Source organism: Phascolarctos cinereus, unplaced genomic scaffold (genome assembly GCF_003287225.1).
Source record: "Phascolarctos cinereus isolate Bilbo 61053 unplaced genomic scaffold, phaCin_HiC Scaffold_726;HRSCAF=1367, whole genome shotgun sequence".
NCBI classification, from domain to species: domain Eukaryota; kingdom Metazoa; phylum Chordata; class Mammalia; order Diprotodontia; family Phascolarctidae; genus Phascolarctos; species Phascolarctos cinereus.
Window position 1 is genome coordinate 302,610,710 of NW_027556098.1, and position 10,957 is coordinate 302,621,666.

Here is a 10,957-nt window from a genome sequence, read left to right on the forward strand (position 1 = left end):
ATGGAATACTTTTGCTGCCATAGGCTGTCTCCAAAGTCTAGACCAGATTCTCTGTCATTGTCATCCTCTTTACCTCCTGGCTCTGTTGAAATCTCCACTTTTTTAAAGCTAGTTTACTGATTTGTCAGACCAGAGTTTTGCTTTCTCTAAGTCAGACCCACACAACTTGGCAGTAGGTATGGGTCAAAATTAAAATGGACTAAGCTTCAGGCCGAAGATAGGTTTTTATCGGTTTGCTTTCCAAGTAAAGGTATAATTAATGATTAAAGTATTTTGCAAATAAACCACATTAAAAAGGAAATATCAATTAATATCAATTATTTATCCTGAAATCACATTAATGTTTAAAAAATTACTTTGCTGAGCAGTACAAGTTTTAATACATTTTTCAGGGTTTTTTTTTTTACTGTTTACATTTAGTTAATGGGACATATTACACTTCTTTTCAACAATCAGTTTGTCATCAGCTACTCTTTGCTGAATGGTCATATGGGACAAACACATTCTCAAAACCCTTTTTTTATTGGGACATAATCCTAAAATTGCAATCAGCAAACACTTCTTTATAAAGTCACTTTCAATAAAAGACTCCCAGAAGCAGCAATTTCTTTAGAAATCTGAAAACTAACTTTAGTAGCTGCCTCATTTTCCGAATTTACTTTCTTGAAAAATCATTGTTCCCTGCTGAGATTTTTCAACAATTTAGATGCTTTAATTTGTTTTTCATTGGTGTCCATTTGTTTAAGTTAGGATGTTTTGATTTGAAACGGTGACGAAGATTCTACTCCTTCAGAACAGTTATTACTTCTCAGCAAACAGGGCACAATATTTTGTCTCTCATGTAAGCAAACAAGTGTCTTTTTGTCCACTTCAGATTAAACACTCTATGTTCTGATTTGATCTTCCATTTCTTTTTATCACTGATTTTACAAAGTCACCTCAAAAACTTTAATATTAGAACCAAACAATCTCCACAGTGACTGCTGATATAAAAAGAAATACTGAACTGAATGTTTGACCTTGGAGAGAGTGCCAGACACTCATGTAACTTGGAGGGCAGCCATGCAGTGAGGGAGGACTTCACCTAATTTCAGCTCATTGCATAGCGGGTGTCTGCTGCATTGGTGCGTGGCTGCACTCACTTAGTCCCTGTTCAATGCCCATAACGACTGAAAACACAGTGAAAGATATGACTCTCAGGCTTCTCCAACTAACAATAGTTGGTTGCCGTGGGTCATGTGACAAACAGGAAAGAATGCAGTTAAATGTCAGGCACAATGGCGACTAGTGGAGGGTAGTTTAAGTGGGGCACGGAAAAAGCACTTGTTACAGCTTTGCTTTCTTTAATATCCTCTACATTTTTCGAGAGCCATCCCAAATCTTTTGGCAAGCTGCGAGTGGCCCACGGGCCACATGTTGTACAGGCCTGCTCTAAGTAATTGCGGAGGCAGACGCCCTGTAATAAGCCTTTAGTTGACTGATGTTGTTTAGTCCAACTTTTGGTGTCCCAGTTTGGGGTTTTCTTGACAAAGATATGGAGGTGGTTTGCCATTTCTTTCTCCAGCTCGTTTTGCAGATGAGGAAACTGAGACAAACAGGTTAAGTGACTTGCTCAGGGTCACACAGCTAGGAAATGTCTGAGGCCAGATTTGAACTCAGGAATGTGAGTCTTCCTGACTATAGGACTGGCACTGTATCTACTTTGCCACCTAGCAGCTGCTTTAAGTTAGTTTTTTCCAAGCAATATTTTCAGTTGAGATGACTTCAAATCTTTAAGCATCAATTTAGTTTCCATTCAGAATTAATAGCTTCCCCTGATGTCAGGTGCAATATTTTAATCTCTCTGTGATTTTCTGAAGTGAGATTTCTACATATTATTGTGAACCATTATTATTATTCAGCCCTGGAAATAAGGGAAACTAGGTGGCATAGAGCACCAGGCCTGTAGTCAGAAAGACCTGAGTTCAAATCTGGCCTCAGACACCAGCTGTGAGCCTCTGGGTGTATCACTTAACTTCTGTTTGCTTTAGTATCCTCATTTGTAAAATGAGAAAAGTAATAGCACCTACCTCCCAGAGTTGTTATGAGAGTCAAATATATTGTGGTTGTTTGTTTTGTCCAACTGTCCATGACCTCTTTGGGATTTTATTGGCAAAGATATTGAAGTATTTTGCCATTTCCTTCTTCAGCTCATTTTACAGATGAGGAAACTGAGGCAAACAGGGTTAAGTGACTTGCCAGGGTCACACATCCAGTAAGTGTTTGAGGCTGGATTTGAACTCAGGTCCTCCTCACCCCAGGGCTGGCACTCTATCCACTGTACCACCTAGCTGCTGCCCTATTTTGGTAGTCTAGTGAAGACTATATACCCCTTCTCACAATACTGTTTTTAAATGAATAAAATACAAAGGATTATAAAGAAAATCCACTATATTGAAATAATTATTAGAATACTAAACAAGTCTACAGACTCCAGGCTAAGAACCAATGTTCTAAGGCTTCTTCAGAATGCCCCCTTCATCTCTCACTTGCCCTGTTCCTTCCAAAGAAGACCTATTCTTTTTCTTAGTCTAGTGGACTTATGTATTAGAAGGTTAGGTATACATACCATATCTGAAATTATGGTACAAGACAGTAACCATCAAAATAATTTGGTACTGGTTAAAAAATAGATACATGAGTGGAGCAGATTAGCACACAGTATAGTGAAGCAATCAAACCTAGTAGCCTAGTTCAGGAAACTCAGAGATCCTAGCTGTTGGGGTAAGGATGAACTATTTGACAAAAACTGTTTAGAAAAAAACTGAACAGCAGTCTGGCAGACATTAGATTCAGACCAATACTTCACAAGGTATATCAAGATAGGCTCCAAATGGATACCTGGATAAAATAGGTCACATCATAAATTAAAGGACCAAGGAAGCAATTACTTGTCAGACCTAAAGATAGGGGAAGAGTTTATGACCAGAGGACACAGAGAATTAAAGAAGAGAAAATGAACAATTTTAGTTACACAAAGTTAAAAAGTTTTAGTACAAACAAATCCAATTTAGCTAGGATTAGAAGGGAAATAGTTAACTAGGGAAAAAAAATCTTTGTAGCCATTTACTCTGAAAAAGGTCTCATTTCCAAAAAATAAGGAATGGATTAAAGTGTATAAGAATAAGAGTCAGTTTGCTAGTTGATAAATAGGTTATGAACAGACAGTTCTCGGGAAAAAAAAATCCAGACTATCTATAGAACAGGGGGAAATGCTCTAAATCAGCAATAATTAGAGAAATGCAAATTAAAGCAACTCCATTATTCCTCCCCATACCCACTGGATTGGAAAAATTGACAGAAAAGGAAAAAGGCAGATATTGGAGGGACTTCAGAAAAATAGGCACATCAGTGCTCTGTTGGTGGAACTGTGAATTGGTATATAATTCTGGAAAGCAGTCTGGAACTATGCCCCAGAAGTCAGTAAATTATGCATACCCAGTCATATTATTACTAGGCTTATACCTCAAAGATATCAAAGAAAGAGGACAAAGTCTTTTCCTTATAATTTTGGTTGCATTGGTTTTGTTTGGGCAAAACCCTTTCAATGTTATGTAATCAAAATATCTGTTTTACATTTTGTAATGCTCTCTCTGTTTTCTTTGGTACTACATTCTTCCCTCATCTACAGATCTAACAGATAAACTATTCCATGCTCTCCCAATTTGCTTGCAGTATCATCCTTAAGCATCAACATTTTAAAAATAAATAATTTTGAAAAACTGAAGAAGTCAGATGAATATAACAATCAGTCATGATTCTAGAGGACCAATGATGAAGAATGCTACTCACCTCCTAACAAAGAGGGGGTAGACTACTATGCAAAATGAGACACATTTTGGATATGGCCAATCTGGGACTTTATTTTTCTTTACTATGTTTGTTTATCAGAAGGGTTTTATTTCTCTTTTTTCCGTGTAGATATGGCTTGGGGGGGAGAAGAGAAAAAATAATGCTCAATAATTTTAAAAATAAAATAAAATTTAATTGAAAAATGAGTACTTGGCACAATTACTCCTAACATGGGTCTTATATATTGTTTAAATACATTTTATTATGGGTTCTAAGCTGTACCTTAACTAGCCAAATCATCTATCCATCCTAGTTTTTTTTTTTTTACAGAATTCCCAATTTTGTAGAAGAGTTGCACTCTTGAGGAGTTGGATATACCTGGTTTTGATTTTCTGCTGCAATATTCTTGTGTTGCTGTTTCTTTTCCCTCCCCACCCCCACCCCCACTCACTTGGGGCATGTTTATGGCCAGTTATCTCAGTTAGGTTTTGGATATTGGTAATACCCTAGCTGAGACACAAGCTATAAATCATTACAGCCATGACTCTGTAGGAAAGCTCGCATGTCCTTCCAAATAAGGGGAGAAATTATTTTTTGTGATTTCTTTCTCCTAGGCTACACTTTTTTCCTTGGTCCATAAACTGCCTTCTTAAATGTCTCCTTTTTTGTGGCACATAGCTCTTGTGAATGTTTTTACAGTATTTTTAAAGCTGATATTGAGGTTTTTTAAAAATAGGAATCAAACCTTTAAGTATCAGTTAAGAATTGGACCTTTGCTATCCTCTGATATTCCACCATATAGATGTTTGCTTACTTTACTCATATCTACAAAGATTATCTTTGTAGAATCTTTTTCTGGAAATTTTAAACTTTAGAGTAACATATATCAGGGAAAGTTTCAACATAATTCTACTTGAATCTGAGATGATCTAGACTATGATGTTCAAATAATTCTATAAGGTACTTAAGTGAGGCAAAGAGATCTCCATCCTTCCCCAAAATAGCCTATTGCTTTTCCAGAGAAGGAAATAAAAGCAAAGAAACCTTAGTAGAATTAATAGGAAGAATGGTATAATTTTAATAATACTATCAAGAGATATGCAAGGAAAAAATGAAGGAATTGTGGCTGCTTACCTCAGAGGAGACATAGGAGATAAAATTGCTTTCAAGTATTTGAAAGACCATCAGATAGTTCCAGGGGGGCTGAACCATAACCAATGGTTAGAAATTACCAGGAAACTTTTTGGCTTAAGAACAACATTCTAACAATTGGCTCTTTCCAAAAAGTGGATTGAGCTTCTTCATGAGTCCCCTGTCCCTAGGTGTGTTGATCACTTGTCTCAGGTAGTGGCAAAGGGAATTGGTGTTGAAGATGAACTCAAAGATTCACTGATTCTCTCACACCAGAAGGAACGAACGTACCATAAAGACCTTGTTTTAAAATGCAAGAAACATGTGCATATGTGCCTGCCAGTTCTTGCCTGTATATGGAAGATTCCATTTCTCCCATGTCCACGTCTTTGCACAGATAGTCCCCGTGTCTAGTCTGTGCTTCCCCCTCACCTCAACTTCTACCTCTACCTGCCTTACTTCCTTAAAATCCAGCTCGGTACCACTTCTGCCACAAGTTCTCTCTAGATTGACCTAGTTGTTACCTCTTGTTTAAAATTACTTTGTATTATTTTGTATATACTTTGTAAGTACTTATCATATACATATGTTACCCCCTTAGAATGTAAGCTCCTTGAGAGCAAAAGCTACTTTACTTTTTGGCTTATTTTTGGCATCTAACACAAAACGTTGATGGCAGGTACTTTATGAATATTTATTGAATTGAATATGTGATTATGCATGTATATATAGGTAAGTAAAATATTTGAACCAGGAACTGAATTAATCACTGTGCTTGGAGAAAATTAGTCTGGCTATAGTTGATTGGTTATTGTCTTTCGCTCTTGAAGAGGACCAAAATGACATCACTCTGTTAGAGTCAAGTTGCGGCATGTCCAACTGGCTGATTAGACCAATACGAGCTCAGAAGCTGTACCACAGGTAGGGAGGGCACAAATAGTCCATGTGAAAACTTGGGATGGATTTTCTAAATTCATACATCTTGTGTTTCTTTTGATGCACTGCAATTTGCTTTGCTCATAGAGTACAGCACCTTCTTTGAGGAGTGCACGTCCTGCTGGGCAGTACTGTGTCAGGGTCTCCCATGTCACATAATCAATTCCAAGTTCTTAAGAGACATCTTGAGGGTGTCCTTGTATCAATTTTTCTGACCACCATGTGAGCCCTTGCCCTCTGTGAGGGCTCCATAAAATAATCCTCTTGGCAAGCGTATGTTTGGCATTCAAACATGCCCAGCTTATTAGAGTTGTGCTCTCTGCAGTAGAGTTTGAGTACTTGGCAGTTTAGTTTGAGAAAAGACTTTGGTGTCTGGTATCTTATCCTGCCAGATGATCTTCAGAATCTTCTTAAGATGATTCAAATGGAAGCAATTCAGTTTCCTGGTATTGGCACTGGTATATGTCCAGGTTTCACATACATATAACAACGAGGTCAGCACAATGGTCAGTCTAATACCTCTTCTCTCCCACACTTTCCTTTGGAGCCTTCCAAATACTGAGCTAGCTCTGGCAATGTGTGCATCAACCTCATTATCAATGTGTACAGGCCTAGAGAGTATACTGCCAAGGTAAGTGAACTTTTCCACAGCATTCAAAACTTCTCCACTTGCTCTAACCAATGGTTTCATGTATGGAAGGTGTGGTGCTGGCTGATGGAGCACCTGTGTTTTCTTGGTCTTAATTGTTAGGCCAAAATTAGCCAAGCAGCAAAGAACTGATCCATATTTTGTTGCTTCTCAGCTTCAGGGGCTGCATTGAGTGCACAATTATCTACAAACAAAAAATCATGCACCAGTATTCCCTCTGCTTAAGTCCTGGCTTGTAGCATTTTCGAGTTGAAGAATTTACCATTAGTGCAGCCCCTGAACTTGATGCTATGTTCATCCTTATTCAAGGCCTTTGACAATATGGCTGAAAACATCATGCTAAAAACATGGGAGAAAACACATAGCCTTGTTTCACTCCATTGGTGACTGATAATGTATGAGAGCATCATCTATTATCCAGAATCTGGACAAGCATGTCATCATGAAATTGATATACAATGCTGATGACCTTCTCTGGGCAACAAAATTTTGACATAATTTTCCTTAAGCCCTCACAGCTTCCGGTGTGAAAGACCATGGTCAGATCTACAAACGTAGTATACACACCTTTATTCTGTTCCTGGCATTTCTCATGGAGTTGTCTGACAGCAAATACCATATCAACTGTTCCTTGGCCCTTTCTAAGCCACACTGGTTCTCAGGTAGATGACCAACTCCAAGTGAAGGATCAGCCTATTAAGGATGACTCTGGCAATACTCTTGCCAGCAATGATCAAGAGAGAGACTCCCCGTGATTGTCACAGAACAATCTTTTTCCTTTACCTTTATAGAGATGAACAATAGAGGCTATATAGTATGCCAGTTGCTTTGGAAGTAGGAAAGACTGGAGGAAGGGAGCCAAGTTAAAATACTATTGTAGTATTGTAGCATGAAATACTGATACTGGCTAATATTGGTGATCATGGAAAGAATGGAAGGAATTAAAGCAACATTGTAGAGGAAGAATCAATAAGACTTGCTGATTGGGTATCTTAGAACACTAAGATCAGAATATATAATATTATAAAACAAGATTTCTTTTTGAAGGTTAAAAAATCTGACATGATTTTAAAATCATGTAATTCATAACAACACATTTGATCATTATCTTACTACGTGAAGTTGAGATATTGAAAAAGAAACTTTTTTCATGTTTTCTTCCTACAAGTATTTTCATTTTCTTCTTACTACTTCAGGTTAAGTATTGTAAAACTTAATTAGTTGTGCTGATTTCTATGGGGGGGGAAAGCTAACTAATGTAAAAAATAGCATATGTTTTCTTTTTATGTGTATATTTTGTTTCCCCTTTAAATTGTAAGCTCTACGATGGCATTTACCCTGTATTATTTGTTCGCTTTTCTGAATTCTCCACAACTCTAAGACAGTGCCTTTTGCATAATAATAACTCAACAAATATTGGTTGGTTGATTGATTCCTTCAAATAGAAAATAGTGGTAGAAAAAATTGCTGAATTGTTTTTCATTCCCCATTTTTATCCAGAATTGAGAAAAGTGTTCTACCATTTTTAAGTTCTAAATCAGAAACCTTTCATGGCAAACTTTTACCTTTAGGGAAACATTTTATTTCTTTTAGTGTATAGGAAATCAATCAATTCAATCTTTGTCCCTTTTATAGATTCCTGTAAAGGAACATTGGCTTGTTCCACCTGTCACCTTGTCTTTGAAGACCACATAATTGAAAAGTTAGAAGCAATTACTGATGAGAATGACATGCTTGATCTGGTCTCTGGACTAGCAGAAACATACGATTTCAGGACTGTTATAGGTCTGAGTAAAAGTTAAGGGATTATAAAATCATTTACTTCCAAGACCAGATACATGAAAATAAGGTCTCTTTCACCTAACACATTATACTTACAGTTTAAGTAGAATGATGCTATGCATATAGCATTTGTTTGCTAAATTGATTTACTAAAAATGGAATCATAAGTATTTGTAAACTGTCATCAGTTTTAGACTTCTCAGTATAATAAAAATCTCACTAATTTAGTTCAAATTATTTATTTGGAGTTTTCATCCCATCTGGCCCTTCCCCCCACCCCAAGATGGCATGCATTCTGAATATCCCTTCCCCTAGTCTGCCCTCCCTTCTATCCCCCCCCTTCTCTTATCCCCTTCCCCTTCTATTTTCCTGTAGGGCAGGATAGACTTCTGTACCCCATTTCCTGTATTTCTTATTTCCCAGTAGCACGTGAAAACACTTTTTTTAAACATATGCTTTTAAAACTTTAGGTTTCAAATTTTCTCTCTTCCTCCCTCCTCACCCACCCTCACTGAAAAGGCAAGCAACTTAATATAGGTTATACATGTGCCGCCATGCAAAACACTTCCATAGTAGTCATGCTGTGAAAAACTAACTCTATTACCCTTAATCCTATCCTGCCCTCCCATTTATTCTATTCTTTCTTTTGACCCTGTCTCTTCTTAGAAGTGTTTGCTTCTGATTACCCCCTTTCCCAATCTGCCCTGCTCTGTATCATTCCCCTGCTTTCTTGTGCCCTTGTCCTCCTATTTTCCTGACCTCCAAGACAGCTTTCCATATCCAATTGAGTGTGTATGTTATTCCCTCCTTAAGCCAAATCCTATGAGAATAAGATTCACTCATTCCCTCTTACCTTCCTCTGTTTCCCCTCCACTGTAAGAGCCTTTTCTTTTCTGTTTTTTTTTGTGAGATAATTTACCCCATTCTACCTCTCCCTTCCTCCTTCTCCCAGTATAATCCTCTCTCACCCTTTATTTTTATTCTCCAGATATGACCCCTTCATCTTCAACTCACCCTGTGCCATCTATCTATCTATCTATCTATCTATCTATCTATCTATCTATCTATCTATCTATCTACCTATCTACCTATCTATATCTATCTGTCTGTCTGTCTCTCTATCTCTCTCTCTCTCTCTCTCTATCTCTCTCTCTCTCTCTCTATCTATCTATCTATCATCTATCTATACATACATACATACATACAATTTTTTCCCTCCAACTACCCTAATACTGACAAAGGTCTCATGAGTTATAAATATCATCTTTCCATGCAGGTATGTAAACACTTCAACCTTAATAAGCCTCTTATGATTTCTCTTTCCTCTTTACCTCTTCACGTTCCACTTGAGTCTTGTATTTGAAAGTCAAATATTCTATTCAGTTCTGGTCTTTTCATCAAGAATGCTTGAAAGTCCTCTATTGCACTGAATAACCATTTTTCCCCCTGAAGTATTATACTCAGTTTTGCTGGGTAGGTGATTCTTGGTTGTAATCTTATCTCCTTTGCCCTCCAGAATGCCCTCTGGTCCCTTAATGTAGAAGCTGCTAAATCTTGTGTTATCCTGATTGTGTTTCCACAGTACTTGAATTGTTTCTTTCTGGCTGCTTGTAATATTTTCTCCTTGACCTAGGAACTCTGGAATTTGGCTACAATATTCCTAGGAGTTTTCCTTTGGGGATCTCTTTCAGGAGGAGATCTGTGGATTCTTTCAATTTCTATTTTGCCCTCTGGTTCTACTGTATCAGGGCAGTTTTCTTTGATCATTTCTTGAAAGATGATGTCTAGGCTCTTTTTTGGATTGCTTCTTTCAGATAGTCCAACAATTTTTAAATTCTCTCTCCTGGATCTATTTTCCAGGTCAGTTGTTTTTCCAATGAGATATTTCACATTGTTTTCTAATTTTTAATTCTTTTAGATTTGTTTTACAGTGTCTTGATTTCTCACAAAGTCACTAGCTTCCAATTGCTCTATTCTAATTTTTAAGGAAGTATTTTCTTCAGTAATCTTTTGGACTTCCTTTTCCATTTGGCCAATTTTGCTTTTTAGGCACTTTCCATTTGACCAATTTTGCTTTTTAGGGAATTCTTTCCTCATTGGCTTTTGGACCTCTTTTGCCATTTGGGTTAGGCTATTTTTTAAGGTGTTATTTTCTTCAGTATTTTTTGGGGTCTCCTTTAGCATCACTTTCAGTTTTTCCTCTACTTCTCTTATTTGCTTTTCAAAATCCTTTTTGAGCTCTTCCATGGCCTGGGACCAATTAATATTTTTCTGGGAAGCTTTGGATGTAGGAGCTTTGACTTTGTTGTCTTCTTTTGGTTGTGTGTTTTGATCTTCTTTGTCACCAAAGTAAGATAATATAGTCTGACTCTTTTTTTGCTGCTTGCTCATGATCCTGGCCAATTACTTGAGTTATTAACTCTTTGTTAAGGTAGGAGTCTGTTTCCAGTGTGGAGAATGTACTGTCAGAAGCTTCAGGGGTTTTGTGCAGCTGTTTTCAGAGATACTTCTAGGGGCCTGTAAATTTTCAGTTGTTCCAAGGTGCTATGATCAAGGATGAGATGTTTATTCTTTTCCTGGCCTGTGCTCTGGTCTATGAGTGACCACAAGCCCTCTTTCCTGCCTTGG